The 17,544-nt window shown below is 41.6% G+C and overlaps 1 protein-coding gene across 1 annotated transcript in view; it reads left to right on the forward strand.

The window, feature by feature from the left end:
• The first annotated feature begins 13,478 nt into the window (after positions 1-13,478).
• Positions 13,479-17,544, forward strand: part of LOC139381641 (heparan sulfate glucosamine 3-O-sulfotransferase 1-like) — a 68,694-nt gene continuing 64,628 nt past the window's right edge. Inside the window, exon 1 of the mRNA XM_071125317.1 lies at positions 13,479-13,753. The gene's annotated coding sequence lies outside the window, so the exon portion shown is untranslated. The remainder of the gene's footprint in view (positions 13,754-17,544) is intronic.

Consider the following 17,544-nt stretch of genomic DNA (forward strand, 5'->3'; position numbering starts at 1 on the left):
CAGAGCCGGGATTTAGATATAATCAATATGTCAGCATGTGATTGTGAGACCAGTATTTCAAAAAAATCTAACTTTTGGATCAAGTTTCTAGCATTCAAATGAATGATTCCAAGGCCACTGTATCAGATGGAACATTCAAGGTAATATTAGATGAGCGACGCTTCCTTGTGTAGCTACTGACAGGCCTGAGTTGGATGGAGACGAGATTACTTCTAACAATACCCCCTTGCCTGTGTGAGGAAGTGGCAACACGGTACCTTGACAATAGTGTAACAATAACATAAAGTCCATCAAAAGTTTAATCCATGTTAGCAGCACCTGTAGAGCTATATAAAGCTGTGGGGGGAACAATGAGTATAGTCTGATGCGGAATCGACCAATTACGAGTATCAACCCCCATGGCTATATAGTCAATTCTCACATGCTCTGTAAGAGGCTATAGTGAGAGCCAGGTTTGAAGAGAGAATGCTTGTACCATACCTATTCAGTAATTCATCAATTCAGTCGATGTAGAAAAGCTGTAAAATTGTCCACATATTGTATGCTTATTGAACAACAATAACCTTTAAGCCAGATGTGTAGCTGGTGTATACTACTGAAATGATTATCCGTAGAGTGTGGAAACGGGAGTGGACCTGAAATAATGCATTGTTTTCCTGATTTAAGTCCTTTAGAAGTTTCTCAGATTGCTGTAGGTTAATATAATTTTACCCTACATTGACAGTGATAGTTGAAGCAGTCGGGTGTTCACTAATGAGTAGCGGAATCATACAGTCGGTGTCCTTGATCCGGACACCCATGTAACAGATGGTCTCTGCTTTCCTAATAGAAACATTATGGATCATGGATGAGCCCACAATAAGGACAATGGGACTGCTGCTTGGTAAACATTTTAAGTTGCGTCTCTCTTGAGTTATCGTCCTCCTAGAAAGTTGTTTGGGGCTAGTTGTAGGGCTGTTTCGTTGTAAATTGTTTAGATGGCAGGGGGTCCACTTGTTTCCGGGCAGAGTTGTTTTTTTCCTTTGGGGCCAGCAGCAGAAACATCAGACTCTTCCAATACCCAGTATCTGTTTCCCAGTTCCAAGGCATCCCTTTGCCTTGACATTTTCCTGCCAAGGTTTTTTGGTTTCTGTACAGAATTCCATGGCTCCTGAGGCGGAGCAGAGGGAGTGGAGCAAACCGGGTGCTTGAGAAAAGCTCCCGGTAATAGTCAAGGCTCTTCTAGTGGGATCAAAGAATGTCTCACAGCTGCAGGTTCTTCCGAGGCCATGGTGACAAGCCATGGGCAAGTGGCTTCGTTCACCACGTTTTTGGCGGAATCAAGCAAAGAGTCAATCAGCTGTTCATCTTCTTTAATCTGATGAAGAATAGACACTCTACCCTCCAATTCAGCGATTTTCTGGGTCAGTTGTTGGCAATTGGCACATCCAAGGGTGAGTATGGTCAATATTCTGAGTCGTTAGCTTGCAACGCTAACTAGTTTGGCGTGGGGGTAGGGCCAAATCGAGCTAATAAGCTAGCCAGCGTTACGGCGCTACTGCAAGTCCAATACGATTTTCTTTGCAGATAGTCTGTTTGTAACTCCACTCACTACTTATATAGTCTGTGTGTAACTCCACAATAGGGGCTTTGTGTTTTGAGATTACCTCTGTAAGGCAGGGCTGAATAAGACTTGAACACTATTATGGCAGACAGAGTGAGTCTGTGCAACTTATGTGACTTGTTAATTTACTCCTGAACTGTACATTGCATCAAATCATCATCTATTGATTTGTTGGGGCAGTAGAGGAATTGGAGTGGGTTCAAGGTGTCTGGGGTGATGATGTGAGCCATTACCAGCCTTTCAAAGCATTCCATGGCTATAGTCATCTAGACAGGTTACATTGGCATTCTTGGGCACAGGGATTAGGTTAGCTGTAGTGGAATGGGTTAAGAGCTTCAAGTTCCTCAGTGTTAATCAAACTCTGTATGTTAAAACCTCACTAGGGTAGGGGGCACTATTTTCACCTCTGGATGAAAAGCGTGCCCAGAGTAAACTGCCTGTTTCTCAGGCCCAGAAGCTAGGATATGCATGTAATTTGTAGATTTGGATAAAAAACGCTCTAAAGTTCCAAAACTGTTAAAATAATGTCTGTGAGTAGAACATAACTGATATGGCAGGCGAAAACCTGAGGAAAATCCATCCAGGAAGTGGGATTTTGTAAATATTTGTAGTTTTCCCATTGACTGCCTGCCTATACAGTATCCCATGATTTAGGACTTAAATTGCACTTCCTATGGCTTCCACTAGATGTCAACAGTCTTTAGAAATTGTTTCGGGCTTGTATTCTGGAAAATTAGGGAGTAAGACCACTTTGAGTGAGTGGACACTGGGAAGTCGCTCTCGGTCGTGCGCCTTTCTTGTTTTTCTTTTATATTGACGATGCTATTGTCCGGTTGAAATATTATCGTCCAAAAACAACCTGAGGATTGATTCTAAACATTGTTTGACATGTTTCTACGAACTTTACGGATACTATTTGGATTTTTCATCTGCCTGTTGTGACTGACCTTGAGCCATTGGATTACTGACCAAAACGTGCCAACAAAACGGAGGTTTTTGGATATAAAAAGGGACTTTATCGAACGAAACAAACATTTATTGTGTAACAGGGAGTCTTGTGAGTGCAACCATACGAAGATCATCAAAGGTAAGTGCTTCATTTTATTGCTATTTCTGACTTTTGTTGACTAATCTACTTGGCTGGTAAGTGTATGTAATGTTTCGTGTGCTGGGCGCTGTCCTCGGATAATCGCATGGTATGATTTTGCCGTAAAGCCTTTTTGAAATCTGACACAGTGGCTGGATTAACAAGAAGTTAAACTTTATTTTGATGTATAACACATATATTTTCAAGAATGTTAAATATTTGAATGAAGTATTTTTGAATTTCGCTCTCTGCAATTTCACTGGATGTTGGCCAGGTGGGACGCTACCGTCCAGGAGGCACGACAATAACCTCTTCTCCCTCGGGAGTCTGTAAGGATTCAGCATGGGCCCTCAGATCCTCAAGAAGTTCGACAAATGCACCTTTGATATCCATCTTGACTTGCTGCATCACAGTTTAGTATGGCAATTGCTTGGCATCTGACCGCAAGGCTCAACAGAGGGTAGTGCGTGCAGCCCAGCACATCACTGGGGCCGAACGTCCTGCCATCCAGAACCTCTATACCAGAGGAAGGCCCTAAAAATTGTCAAAGACACCAGCCATCCAAGTCATAAATGGTTTGTTCTCTCTGCTACCACATGGCAGGTGGTACCATTGCACCAAGTCTGGAACCAACAGAACCCTGAACAGCTTCTACCCCTAGCCATAAGACTGCTAAATAGTTAGTTCAATAGTTAACCAATAGCTACCCGTACTGTCTGCATTGACTCTTTTAACTCAACACATACACTGCTTCTACTGTTTTGTATCTATCTAAAGCTAAAAACTTTTTCTGCCAATCTAGAGCCATAATCATTATGCTTAATTCTATGTAAAAAAAAAAGTGTATTATGCTGCACATCCAAGCATACCTCTTGAGCTGTCTGTACCCTCTTGACTGGTGGTTATTTTTTTTAAAGAAACAAAATAAGTTTCTCTGCGTCTCTGCTATAATCTGAGTAAAATATTGAAAGGAACGTGAGTCTTGATGGTTTTGTAATTGCTTGCTTTTCTAAAGTCGACCATCCTTGGCATTTTGTAATTGCTTGCATTGCTAAAGTCTACCAACCTTGCCAGCAGGCATGCCAGCTAAGATAGTTAGACAGGCTAGATACTCTAATTTAATTGATAACCTAAAATGGCTTAGTTATGTTGTTGTGAACCTATCTGGGCTAGCAAAAGCCAATTTCATACAATTGCTAGGTACCCAGTAGTGTTACAGAAAAAACTAAATAACAAAAAATGAACACATTTTTATTGTGTTATTATAATGATTAGTTTTAAACAGGAGAAATCTGAGGGAGCACGTGCCCCTGTGCCCCCTATGAGCATGACGCCTCTGCCTCCTATGATTCTATCATGAAGTGGTATATTATGTGTGTGCATGCGCACATACATGCATGTGTGTGGCTCTGGCTAAAGGGGAGAGATTGTGCTGTGTACACTCTGCAGATGAAGTCACATTAATATGTGAAGCAGGGAAATGGAATGCTATTTTAGAAGTATCCTAAGGGTAAACACAAGTGATTCTGTAAGTAACAGTACACCTAGACAATGTCAATGAAACTGACATTGCATCCACCTCAATTGCATCCACCTAAGTTCAAATATAGGAGTATTGAGAGCAAGTACATGGAAATACTGTTTGAAGGCTTTAAGTTTTGTTCTTTTTTTGGTTCTGTTTTTATCTGTAAACTTGTTCTTGTGCTGCTTAAATGTCTTCACTTGTTGGAGTATTTGCATAAAACTGTGTACTATACAACCAAGAGTTGAGACAGGCATCAGCTTACTTTGAACTAATGATCAGATTGTTTGTGATGAATTAATAGATTAACCAGAAAACATGTGTGAATTAATTGGCAATTAGCTTAAAGTGGCAGAGAGGTGAAAACAGAGATAGGAAAAGGTGCTAATTGGCCACGGTAAAATAGAAGACAAGTAGGGTCATTCTATGAATAGAGTGCCGTTTAGGTAGTGTGATTTTGTAAAAAAAAAAAAAACTATTTATTTCACCTAAATGAAACATTTTGTCATGAAGAGCACATGTTCAACTTCATAACAAGCACGTTTCCCAATCTCAAGGTTAATAAATTAAGAACAATTACTATAAAAGTGACTATAAAAGTGAAAGTGTTAACCATAACAGGCGTGCAAGAATGTCCACCAGAACTGCTGCCAGAGAATTGAATGTTCATTTAATTTCTCTAAAACGTTGTTTTAGAGAATTTGGCAGTACATCCAACCGGCCTCACAACCACAGACCACGATTAACCACGTCAGCCCAGGACCTCCACATTCGGCTACTTCACGTGCGGGATCGTCTGAGACCAGCCACCTGGACAGCTGATGAAATTGTGGGTTTGCAAAACCGAAGACTTTCTGCACAATCTGTCAGAAACCGTCTCATGGATGCTCATCTTCATGCTTGTCATCCTCACCAGGGTCTTGACCTGACTACAGTTCGGCGTCATAACTGACTTCAGAGGGCAAATGCTCACCTTCGATGGTCACTGGCATGCTGAAGAAGTGTGCTCTTTCACAGATGAATCCCGGTTTAAACTGTACTGGGCAGATGGCAGACACTGTGTGTCGTGTGGGCGAGTGGTTTGCTGATGTCAATAGACTGCCCCATGGTGACGGTGGGGTTGTGGTATGGGCAGGCATAAGCTATGGACAACAAACACAATTGCATTTTATCAATGGCAATTTGAATGCACAGAGATACCGTGATGAGATCCTGAGGCCCATTGTTGTGCCATTAATTCGCCGCAATCACCTCATGTTTCGGCATGATAATGCACTGCCCCATGTTGCGAGGATCTGTACACAATTCCTGGAAGCTGAAAATGTCCCAGTTCTTTCCATACTCACTAGACATGTCACCCATTGAGCATGTTTGGGATGCTCTGTATTGACGTGTACGACAGTGTGTTCCAGTTCCCGCCAATATCCAGCAACTTCGCACAGCCATTGAAGAGGAGAGGGACAACATTCCACAGGCCACAATTAACAGCCTGATCAACTCTATGCGAAGGAGATGCGTCACGCTGCAATGAGGCAAATGGTGGTCAGAGAAGATATTAACTGGTTTTCTGATCCACTTCCCTAACTTTTTTTAAGGTATCTGTGACCAACAGATGCATATCTATATTCCCAGTCATGTGAAATCCATTGATTAGGGCCTAATGATTTCATTTCAATTGACTGATTACCTTATATGAACTGTAACTCAGTAATATTGTTGAAATTGTTGCATGCTGCTTTTATATCTTTGTTCAATGTATTAGTATAAAATAACATAATTTCCCCTAAAAATGTGGCATACAATGTAGCTCAGTATTTGAATAATTTATTTTATGCAGCATTATTGCTCATCTTTATCAGGGGTCTCAATACTTTTGGACCCCACTGTGTGTGATCCTACTTTTATATTGAGTGTTTTATCAAAATGTACACACATAGGGTTCTATCAAAGATTTTTCTAACTAACCCAATATTGAACATAGCCTGTCATTTCCAATGGGCGAAAAATTAATCATAGTGGGTAGAACAATAGAGGAAGTGGGCTGAGCCAAGCACGAACTAGTGAGATCCTATTGGCGCATTCTAGCATTATTTACATATTTCCGTTAGGGAACACCTACTCTGTGAAGTGCTCAATATCTACACTCCACTCCACTGCACTCCTAAACAACACAATATTTTGAAACTTTGTCAAAGAGTAAAGTCTACAAAACACAGTCCACTCTGTTAGATGCAGATTCTAGTTTTGGAAAAAGAAAACTGTATGGAGATCAAATATTTAATCAATAATATTTAACCAATAAGAAAATCCATCTCGCTCCATCTTCTCCCACTGCCAGCCACTGGGCTTCTCTCTTATCACCATATTTGGTAGTAAGTGGAAACGCCAACTGGAAGCTTCACATTTATACATCCAATGAAACATTTGACTCATTGTTCGATCTGTGGCTATATTTTAGCAAACCTAACACAATGATAAATCTAAGCGCTGGTGGTAGTGCTATAGGTCCAGGGGTATGTCCCAAATGTTAGTTTTTCGCAGTCAGAATGAGCTCTATAGCCGGTGGTGCGTGAAAGGGCTGGGTTTTTACGAATAAGCATTTCACTGCTCTTGCAATAACATCTGCTAACCATGTGTATGTGACCAATAAAATTTGATTTGATACAGTGGGGCAAAAAAGTATTTAGTCAGCCACCAATTGTGCAAGTTCTCCCACTTAAAAAGATGAGAGAGGCCTGTAATTTTCATCATAGGTACACTTCAAATATGACAGACAAAATGAGGGGAAAAAATCCAGAAAATCACATTGTAGGATTTTTTATGAATTTATTTGCAAATTATGGTGGAAAATAAGTATTTGGTCAACTACAAACAAGCAACATTTCTGGCTCTCGCATACCTGTAACTTCTTCTTTAAGAGGCTCCTCTGTCCTCCACTCGTTACCTGTATTAATGGCACCTGTTTGAACTTGTTATCAGTATAAAAGACACCTGTCCACAACCTCAAACAGTCACACTCCAGAAAATATTAATATTCATGAAATCACAAGTGAAATATAACGAAACACAGCTTAGCCTTTTGTTAATCACCCTGTCATCTCAGATTTTGAAATTATGCTTTACAGCGAAAACAATACAAGCGTTTGTGTAAGTTTATCGATATACTAGAAAAACATTATGTATACCTAGCGACAGGTAACTTGGTCACGAAAATGAGAAAAGCAATCAAATTAATCGTTTACCTTTGATGAGCTTCGGATGTTTTCACTCACGAGACTCCCAGTTAGACAGCAAATGTTCCTTTTGTTCCATAAAGATATTTTTTATATCCAAATACCCCCGTTAGTTTGATGCGTTATGGCTAGGAATCCACCGGAAATAGCGGTCACGACAACGCAGACAAAAATTCCAAATGATATCCATAATATCGACAGAAACATGGTAAACGTTTTTTATAATCAATCCTCAAGGTGTTTTTCAAATATCTATTCGATAATATATCAACCGGGACAGTTGGCTTTTCACTAGGACCAGGAGGAAAAATGGCTACCTCTCTGTTTTGCGCAAAAATCACACTGAGAGCCAACAACTGACCACTTACGCAATGTGGACGTTTACGCTCATTTTTCAAAATAAAGGCCATGAAACTACGTCTAAAGGCTGTAGACACCTTAGCGAAGCCACAGAAAAAGGAATCTGGTTGATATCCCTTTCAATGGGCAATAGGGATGCATAGAAAGACAGGGGTTTCAAAATAAGAGTCACTTCCTGATTGGATTTTTCTCAGGCTTTCTCCTGCAATATCAGTTATGTTATACTCACAGACAATATTTTTACAGTTTTGGAAACTTTAGAGTGTTTTCTATCCTAAGCTGTCAATTATATGCATATTCTAGCATCTGGTCCTGAGAAATAGGCAGTTTACTTTGGGAATGTTATTTTTCCAAAAATAAAAATAGTGCCCCCTAGCTTCAAGAGGTTTGCTTGTTACCCTTGTGTCCTAACCCTTTGTACGGATTAGGTGCAGGGACGTAGCGGCCAGGTTGATCTCTACGGGACCTGTTAGGTTGGAGACGTTCATCATAGCTATTGTTACATCGGTGGTTATCGGTGTGGTGGTTACTTGGTAGCCACCCCCTTTGTGCATCATCTTTTACTGCACCTTTCCCTGATGCCGCACCTTCCAATTGGAGTGATTGTTCCCTCCCAAGTTCGAAAACTGAGCTGTCTGGGCTAAGAGCCCAGCTTGTTTGCGATGCTTCAAAGGTTGTGCTCGCAAGCTCTCGGAGTGTCAAGATCGGCAAACCAACGTGGGCAGTAAGGCCCAAGTAGTTCATGAAGTTGGGAGAAATGTTTGACAGAATGGTTTCTGTTTCAGTGAGCATGCCAAAGTAAGCTGAACGAAGCCTATGATAGTGGACTTGTGGGTGTTCATTTCGAGCTTGTTTGATATTGTTAGCCAACGAGCTGTCGTGTTTGCGAGTTGCAGAACGACTGAATTCTATTTTCAAACCATTGCGGAAGTTTTTGACGATTTTGTCAAGTTGATCCCTGCCAAGTGGGTGGGGAGCATCTGCACTCTCCTGTGGGGACTTTTCGGCCGAAAGGCCAAGAGGAAGAGACTGAGGAACCCCTAAGAGATACAGATACAGGTACTCGACCGTAGCATGGATTGTTAAGAGGTTCCTTTGTCTTCTTCAACCTCGTGTTGCGTTTTGGGGTTGCGACTAATTGTAGACCTTGGCTGCAGCACATGGTCATCTAGTCTGAATTGTAAATTCTTAACTCGCATGTTTTATACCCCAGGGTAGAAATGGGTGTTTCCATCTTCATGGTATAGTCTCTGGGGCGTATCTAGTAACGAGGCAAGGCGTCAAGAGTTTAGACAACTAAATTCACAGTTCACTTTAACAAAAACATTCTTTTTGATCTGGACTGTTACAATGTTTTCGTTATAATGTTGTCATTTAACTTTTAATAACATAACAAAAACATTAATTTTTCATATTCCATCTATTGTTATTACCACCATTTTGGCTGATGAAATATATTGTCCCAAAGTCCATTTATTGCATGTTACTGATCTGAGGTAGATTCTCCATAGGCCCACACAAACATTCCAATCCTTCACAACTGAGAGGACTAAGGATTTTGTCTGCTGCCTTAAGATTTACAATGGGCGTGAGGTGTCATAAACCCCCCCCCCCCAATCAATCCTCTATACCTCTCCCTCTCTGGTGGGAGTAAGAGATGTCTCTGTAGGACAATGATCCACAGTAACCTGACCCAAACAGGCCAGTCATGACAGGGATCAGTGGTCAAATTGTTGTAGAGTGTCTGCAGACTGTCAATGGACCCAGATTAATTCACAGCCATTGCTGTGAAACTGATAATCCTTATCACCATATACCCACTTGTTGACATTTTACGGATGTGTGACAATGTAACGTTTGCCATGGTGTCAGTAGCGTTACGCAGCCATGTCACAACCAAAATCACTGTTCAGGAAATCAGAGTCCACCTAAAAGCCTGAACACTGACCTAAAGAGGTTCCTTCAGCCGTAAGGACATCTTTACCTTTTCATATTTTGATGGAACCGTATTAATACAAGTGGATGTATTCCTACAAGTATTCTGAAACTCTGGCTGACTTTGTCTGCTTAATGAAAAATGTATCAGCTGGTGTCTTCACCAGCCCAGGACAATGCTCCTGTTGTCGCCCTGCTAGGGAAGGAGATGACAGAAGCACCAGCACACAACAGAAACACTTACAACCTCATCCAATCAGATAACACAATGATTAGACTACAGCCAACTTTGATAAATTCCATGACTACAAGTGATTCCTCAAAATAATATATCATTATTAATATCAAGATATTATTGATGCTATTTTGGTAATCACTCAAAGATGACATATTTGGAAATCAATATTATTCCTTTGATGGTCACTTAGAAATATGTCACTGTTGGACTGAGCAGGAATGAAAGATTGCAATAAATATTTTCCAAAGTGTCACCTCTTTAAATCATACACTTAGAACAAAAGGTGCTATCTAGAACTGTCCCCATAGGAGAACGCTTTGAAGAAATGTTTTTGGTTGCAGCGAGAACCCTTTTGGTTCCAGCTAGAACCCTTTTGGGTTCCATGTACAACCCTTTCTGCAGAGGGTTCTACATGGAACTCAAAATTGTTCTACCTGGAACCAAAAAGGGTTCTACTTGGAACTAAAAATTATTATCCTATGGGTACAGCCAAAGAACCCTTTTGGAAGCCATATTTTCAGCTGAATGAATCCCCTGGACCCAGAGAGGTGACTGTGCAAATCAACACTGCTCAAAATAACATTTCACTTGATGTCTTTATCATAGTCTGCACATAGCTTTTACAGCTCTCACTATCAACCAGTGTCAGAGCTGAGAGAAGTCTGTCTGGCGCTCCTGTCTTTAGCATTACAAACATCATGCAATTTTAAAAAATCAAATACTTACGTGGATGTTTTTTCTGTCGGCACAGAGCTGCTGAAATATAGATGTGCCCCCTGTTTGCCCTCTCTTTGACTCTCAGAAGAGGCAGCAGGGCTAGCCAAGTATTATGACACATATGTTTTAGTAGGTTCAAGTTAGTAGGCCTATAGTGAAAGTAGATGTGCCCCCTGTTTGCCCTCTCTTTGTCTCTCAGAGGAGGCTGCAGGGCTAGCCAAGTATTGTGACATATTTTTTACTAGGTTCAAGTTAGTAGGCCGATATTGAATGTGAATGTAGTAGGCCGTGTCTGTGGTGAATGTGTCGTCAAGCTGGAAGTCGTTGTTACACTTGAGGAGAGGACAGCATAACCGCAGGCGATAGAGTCCAGGCGTGTTTGACTCCCTCTATTGAAATAGCTTACAGATGTTTTCAAAGGAGACACTTTCACTATCAACTGACAAGGGATAAATCATTCCTTACCATCTCAGCATTTCAATGTATGCTTGATGACTCGTTCAACATTTTTTCACAGTCACATTTTGCACAAACACTTGACTCGAACAACAAACACCCGAGATGAACGGGAAGACAGACCAAAACATCCGTCACTACCAGATGTTTTAATAGACAGCACTATATGAAGTTAACAAAAAAAAAGCTACAATAATCATAGGCTACTCTGAATAAAACAGACGCATCACGTTAGAGTTGAAATGACTGACACCTTGACTGACATCTTGCCCGTAGTGTAAAATCTGTTTATCAGAGACGCAACTCAATCAATGAAGCTCCGGGCACAGGCCTACTAGCCTGCAATGTATACTGTAACATATCCAATATGCATATTCACTTCATTAAATTGGGATGCCAATGACTTCTATCATGGCTTTGGCTAGCCCTTGATCATGACTGTCAGTTCCATTACGTTACACATAAGAGTCATTGGACGAAGGCGTCTTCTGTACGGGAGAGTTTATTTTAGAGCCCTGACGCTTGGTCTGAACATTAACATGCGTCACTTGCGGTAAGGTTTTACAAGCATAAGGACCTTATCTTTCGTATCAGCCAGAAACAATTAAAACAATTTAAAAACATTAAATTGGTATGCACCTTCATAGGGTTAGGTTTAGAGTTCCCACACGGCCATATCTACATGTTACAGCACATGTTTAAGGGAGACAGGTGGAAAACAGGGACCACCTGTGCTAATTAGCTATCTAGCTCTGAACCCCTATGTGTAACGGAAGAAGACAGCCAGAAACGTGTTGTCACTGAAAAATACTGTCTGCTGCAACTGTGATAAATCCGGGTAAAATGATGTACAGTAAGTGCGTATTTTGCGTTTGAGAAATAATTTACACTGAACAAAAATATAAAAGCAACATGTAAAGTGTTGGTCTCAGGTTTCATGAGCTAAAATAAACAATCCCAGAAATGTTCCATACGCACAAAAAGGTTATTTCTCCAAGATAATCCATCCATCTGACAGATGTAGCATAGCAAGGAGCTGATTAAACAACATTATCATTACACAGGTGCACCTTGTGCTGTGGACAGTAAAAGGCCACTCTAAAATGTGCAGTTTTGTCACACAGTACAATACCACAGATTTCAAAAGATTTGATGGAGCATGTAATTCGCATATTGACTGCAGGAATGTCCACCAGAGCTATGAGACGCCTCCAATGTCGTTTTAGAGAAATTGGCAGTACGTCCAACCGGCCTCACAACCGCAGACCACGTGTATGGCATCATATGGGCAAGCGGTTTGCTGATGTTAACGTTGTGAACAGAGCGTCCCAGGGGTTTTTGGTATGGGCAGGCATAAACGGACAACAAACACAATAGCATTTTATCGATGGCAATTTGAATGCAAAGAGGTATTGTGACGAGATCCTGAGACCCATTGTCGTGCCATTCATCCGCCACCATCACCTCATGTTGCAGCATGATAATGCATGGTCCCATGTCGCAAGGATTTGTACACGATTTCTGGAAGCTGAAAATGTCCCAGTTCTTCCACCCACTGAGCATGTTTGGTATGCTCTGGATGGACGTGTACGGCAGCGTGTTCCAGTTCCCGCCAATATCCAGCAACTTCGCACAACCATTGAAGAGGAGTGGGACAACATTCCACAGGCCACAATCAACAGCATGATCAACTCTATGTGAAGGAGATGTGTTGTGCTTCACGAGGAAAATTGTGGTCACACCAGATACTGACTGGTTTTATGATCCACACCCCTACCTTTTTTAGTATTTGGCTGTTTTGGCTGCCAGCGCCAGTCTACCTCTGAAAATACCATACTGTATAAGGTCCTGAGTAACGGTAACATTAGGCTCCTTAAGAGTACATATTAGGCTAGAGTGAAAAATGTAGCCTAAAATCTGTATATTTCCATTATTAGGTAGCCTACAATAATATATGAGTTCAACTTCAGAGCTCCTAATAGTAGACTAAATGGTTTACATTTATGAAGATAGAGGGATGGCTGTTGGAAGGAGCTATAGGAGGACCGGCTCATTGTAATGGCTGGAATGGAGTTAATGGAATGCATCAAACATATGGAAACGACACGTTTGACTCCATTCCAACATTACATTCCAGCCATTACAATGAGCCCGTCCTCCTATAGCTCACCATACCAGCCTCCTCTGAAAGATAGCAACTTTGAATTGGTAGGCTACAACAGCGATTCACCTGGTCACCTGACAAGACTCCTCCTTCCACAGTGCTACTCAAGGCAGCGCTAGGCACAAATCTTAGCACGTTCCGATAGAGTGGTGTGTTTGTGGCTGCTAAGCAGAGGGGCTGGAGTCAAACCAAGCTCTTTGAAAAATAAAATCAGGGCTCTGTTTGCACCATGTCTGGCTTCAAATCAATTAGTGATGAGAGTGGCTGATGCTCCGGGTGTGCGCTTCAATGAGAGTGAAAGGGTGACAGACAGTTAGTTATATCTTCTAGATTCGACTGCTGGGCTTAAAAGTGCGATCCTTTGGTTCTTCTGCGACTGAACTCAAGCCAGACCGATGACTCCCGGAGATTCCAAAACTATCACCGACCTCATGCAAGGTAACCAGATTTTGTCTCCCGGGACGTAGTCTACTTCTCCGTACATTCTAGTCGAATATCTCTCTCTCTTTCTCTCTCTTTCTCTTCATTTGCGACGCAGGCTTATTGCTCTGTGATTGCATTCTGAAATAGTGTTCTTTCTGGTTTTTGGATCAGCCAGGAGAAGTTCCAGCTCAATGTATGTCCGAGTTTTTTGTTAAATATGTAAAATCATATTCTGGTAATCTACCATTGTTCCTCGTTGGACAATTCGAATGGCTTTCGATCCATTACCAATCTAACATTTTATATGGTTTCAATATAACGTTATCGTCTATCATGTTCAAAGATAAGAACATGTTTGCACACTTAATATTCCATATGTACATATTAATAGGAAAGCTTTACATCATTTATGCACATCAACTATTTTATATCCATGCCTAATTCTCTATTTATTTAATCCCAGCCATTCTGGAGTGCACATAGCCTATGACACAGTGTAACTTTAATCACAGACAGTGGATATTGGCTCCATAGAAAGGATTTAATACATGTTGACGTAAACTGAGGCCTTTTGTCATTTGCGTCTTAAAAAACAATGGAGTTCAACTTTGAAGATCGGATTTTGCACTGCCGCTGATTTTTCACTTACATCGATAATGGGGCATTAAGTGGTAAATAGTAATGTCTGTGTCAGCAATTTGAGCCTTGAATCACAGAAATCCATCAGCAGTTTTTCTGGGGCAGTGGTATTTCTCTTTCCCCCTTTAGGGGGGCCTCTTGGGTTCTCAATTGCAACCTGGGCTCAGGGGTCAATGTAACATATTAAAATTGCATTCATATCCCTCCATTGTTCATGATATAGTTATGCTTATTTTGATATGTATTTATTGTCCTGAAATTCGTGTGATACATTACACGGCCAAAAGTATGGGGACAACTGCTCGTCAAACATCTCATTACAAAAATCATGGGCATTAATATGGAGTTGGTCCCCTCACCCCCTTTGCTCCTATAACAGGAACCACTAGATAATGGAACATTGCTGCGGGGACTTGCTTCCATTCAGCCACAAGCATTAGTGAGGTTGGGCGCTGATGTTGGTCGATTAGACCTGGCTCGCAGTCTGCGTTCCAATTGATACCTAAAGTTTTAGATGGGGTGGAAGTCAGGGCTCTGTGCAGGCCAGTCAAGTTCTTCCACACCGATCTCAACAAACCATTTCTGTTTGGACCTCGCTTTGTGCAGGGGGGCATTGTCATGCTGAAACAGGAAAGGGCCTTCCCTAAAAGTTGGAAACACAGAATTGTCTAGAATTTCATTGTATGCTGTAGCATTATTTCTTGTCACTGGAACTAAGTGGCCTAGCCCAAACCATGAAAAACAGCCCCAGACCATTATTTCTCCTCCACCAAACTTTACAGTTGGCACTATGCATTCGGGCAGGTAGCATTCTCCTGACATCTGTCAACCCCAGATTTGTCCAGCCAGATTGTGGAGCGTGATTCATCACACCAGAGGACCAGTTTCCATTGCTCCGGAGTCCAATGACAGTGAGCTTTACACCACCCCAGCTGACACTTGGCATTGCGCATGGTAATATTAGGCTTATGTGCAGCCATGTAGTGCATGTTACGAATTCCAATTCATAAAATATGTTAAACATTTGCAATAATGTATGATATGTTACGAATTTGTTGTAGCTAACGTTAGCTAGGTGGCTATCATTAGCTAAGCTAGGGTTTAGGGTTAGTGGCAGTGTAAGCCGGTCTGTGAAAGTAAGCTGGTCCGGTACGGCATACTGACAAAATAAATAGTGGGGGTACGACATACTGGTTCAAACATGAGCCAACAATATATTAAACAAAATGCCAAGAGAACTGTGTGCTATTACACTATTATTTGTCATTACTGCATGTCAGTTGCATGAAAAATGAGCGAATGGACTTGAAAACGGGTGGTTTAAACTCCAAAATTGTGTGTGGATCGATGAGAACACTGACGTTTTTTGACCAGAGATGAGTGGCTGAGACCGATGTGCGTAGACACAGGCTACACTTGCTGAATGTCATTAGACTTTTTGGTGTTTCGTAACCATTGGCAATTTTAGCATATAAAACTTGGTGGGGCAAACTCACAAATGTTTTGGATGCATGCCACCGAAGCCACTACACAACACTAAACAATACATTAACTGCACTTATAATAGTGCCGGAGGAGATGGCTGCCGTTTTACAGTCCCGTAACCAGTTGTGCTATTGTGTGGGTTTTTTTCACGTTATTTGTAACTTACTTTGTACGTAATGTTTCTGCCACCGTCTCTTATGACCCGAAAAGAGCTTCTAGATATCAGGACAGCGATTACTCACCCTGTACTGGAAAAATATTTTTGCTCGAGTCGGATGCGAAGGATTTACTCCAGACACCTGACATGGCCCACATCCCCGTCAGTCGCAGGAGAAAGAGACGGAGAGGGAGGGGGGCCAACCCAGACAGGATGACCACATCAGTGAATCAACCCACTCAGGTGACGCACCCCTCCCAGGGACGGTATGAGAGAGCCCCAGTAAGCCAGTGACTCAGCCCCTGTAATAGGGTTAGAGGCAGAGAATACCAGTGGAAAGAGGGGAACCGGCCAGGCAGAGACAGCAAGGGCGGTTCGTTGCTCCAGAGCCTTTCCGTTCACCTTCCCACTCCTGGGCCAGACTACACTCAATCATATGACCCACTGAAGAGATGAGTCTTCAGTAAAGACTTAAAGGTTGAGACCGAGTTTGTCTCTGACATGGGTAGGCAGACCGTTCCATAAAAATGGAGCTCTGAAAGTTAACATTATGTTTTCGAATGACATCCCAAAGAGGTAAAATTTATAGTGAAAACAATAGTGGTCCTAAAACGGAACCTTGAGGAACACCGAAATTTACAGTTGATTTGTCAGAGGACAAACTATTCAGAGACAAACTGATATCTTTCCGACAGATAAGATCTAAACCAGGCCAGAACTTTGGAGAGGAATGGAAGATTCGATATAGGCCAATTTTTTTTTACTGCCACTTTTAGTGAGTTTGGTTCACATCCAGTGGATAGAGTCGTTTATTATGTTCAACATAGGAGGGCCAAGCACAGGAAGCAGCTCTTTCAGTAGTTAGACGGTTTGGAGGCCATGATTATTTTCATTATAGTGTCAAGAGATATAGTACTAAAACACTTGAGTGTCTCTCTTGATCCTAGGTCCTGGCAGAGTTGTGCAGACTCAGGACAACTGAGCTTTGAAGGAATACGCAGATTTAAAGAGGAATCCGTAATTTGCTTTCTAATAATCATTCTTTTCCTCAAAGAAGTTCATGAATTTATCACTGCTATAGTGAAAGCCATCCTCTCTTGGGGAATGCTGCTTTTTAGTTAGCTTTGCGACAGTATCAAAAAGGAATTTCGGATTGTTCTTATTTTCCTCAATTAAGTTAGAAAAATAGGAGGATCGAGCAGCAGTGAGGGCTCTTCGGTACTGCACGGTACTGTCTTTCCAAGCTAGTCGGAAGACTTCCAGTTTGGTGTGGCGCCATTTCCGTTCCAATTTTCTGGAAGCTTGCTTCAGAGCTCGAGTATTTTCTGTGTACCAGGGAGCTAGTTTCTTATGAGAAATGTTTTTAGTTTTTAGGGGTGCAACTGCATCTAGGGTATTGCGCAAGGTTAAATTGAGTTCCTCAGTTAGGTGGTTAACTGATTTTTGTCCTCTGGCGTCCTTCCAGATTCCCTCTGTCTACCCAAGGACATCAAGGAATCTTTGTGTTGTCTGTGAATTTATAGCA

The sequence above is a fragment of the Oncorhynchus clarkii genome, chromosome 23 (assembly GCF_045791955.1).
Source record: "Oncorhynchus clarkii lewisi isolate Uvic-CL-2024 chromosome 23, UVic_Ocla_1.0, whole genome shotgun sequence".
NCBI classification, from domain to species: Eukaryota; Metazoa; Chordata; class Actinopteri; order Salmoniformes; family Salmonidae; genus Oncorhynchus; species Oncorhynchus clarkii.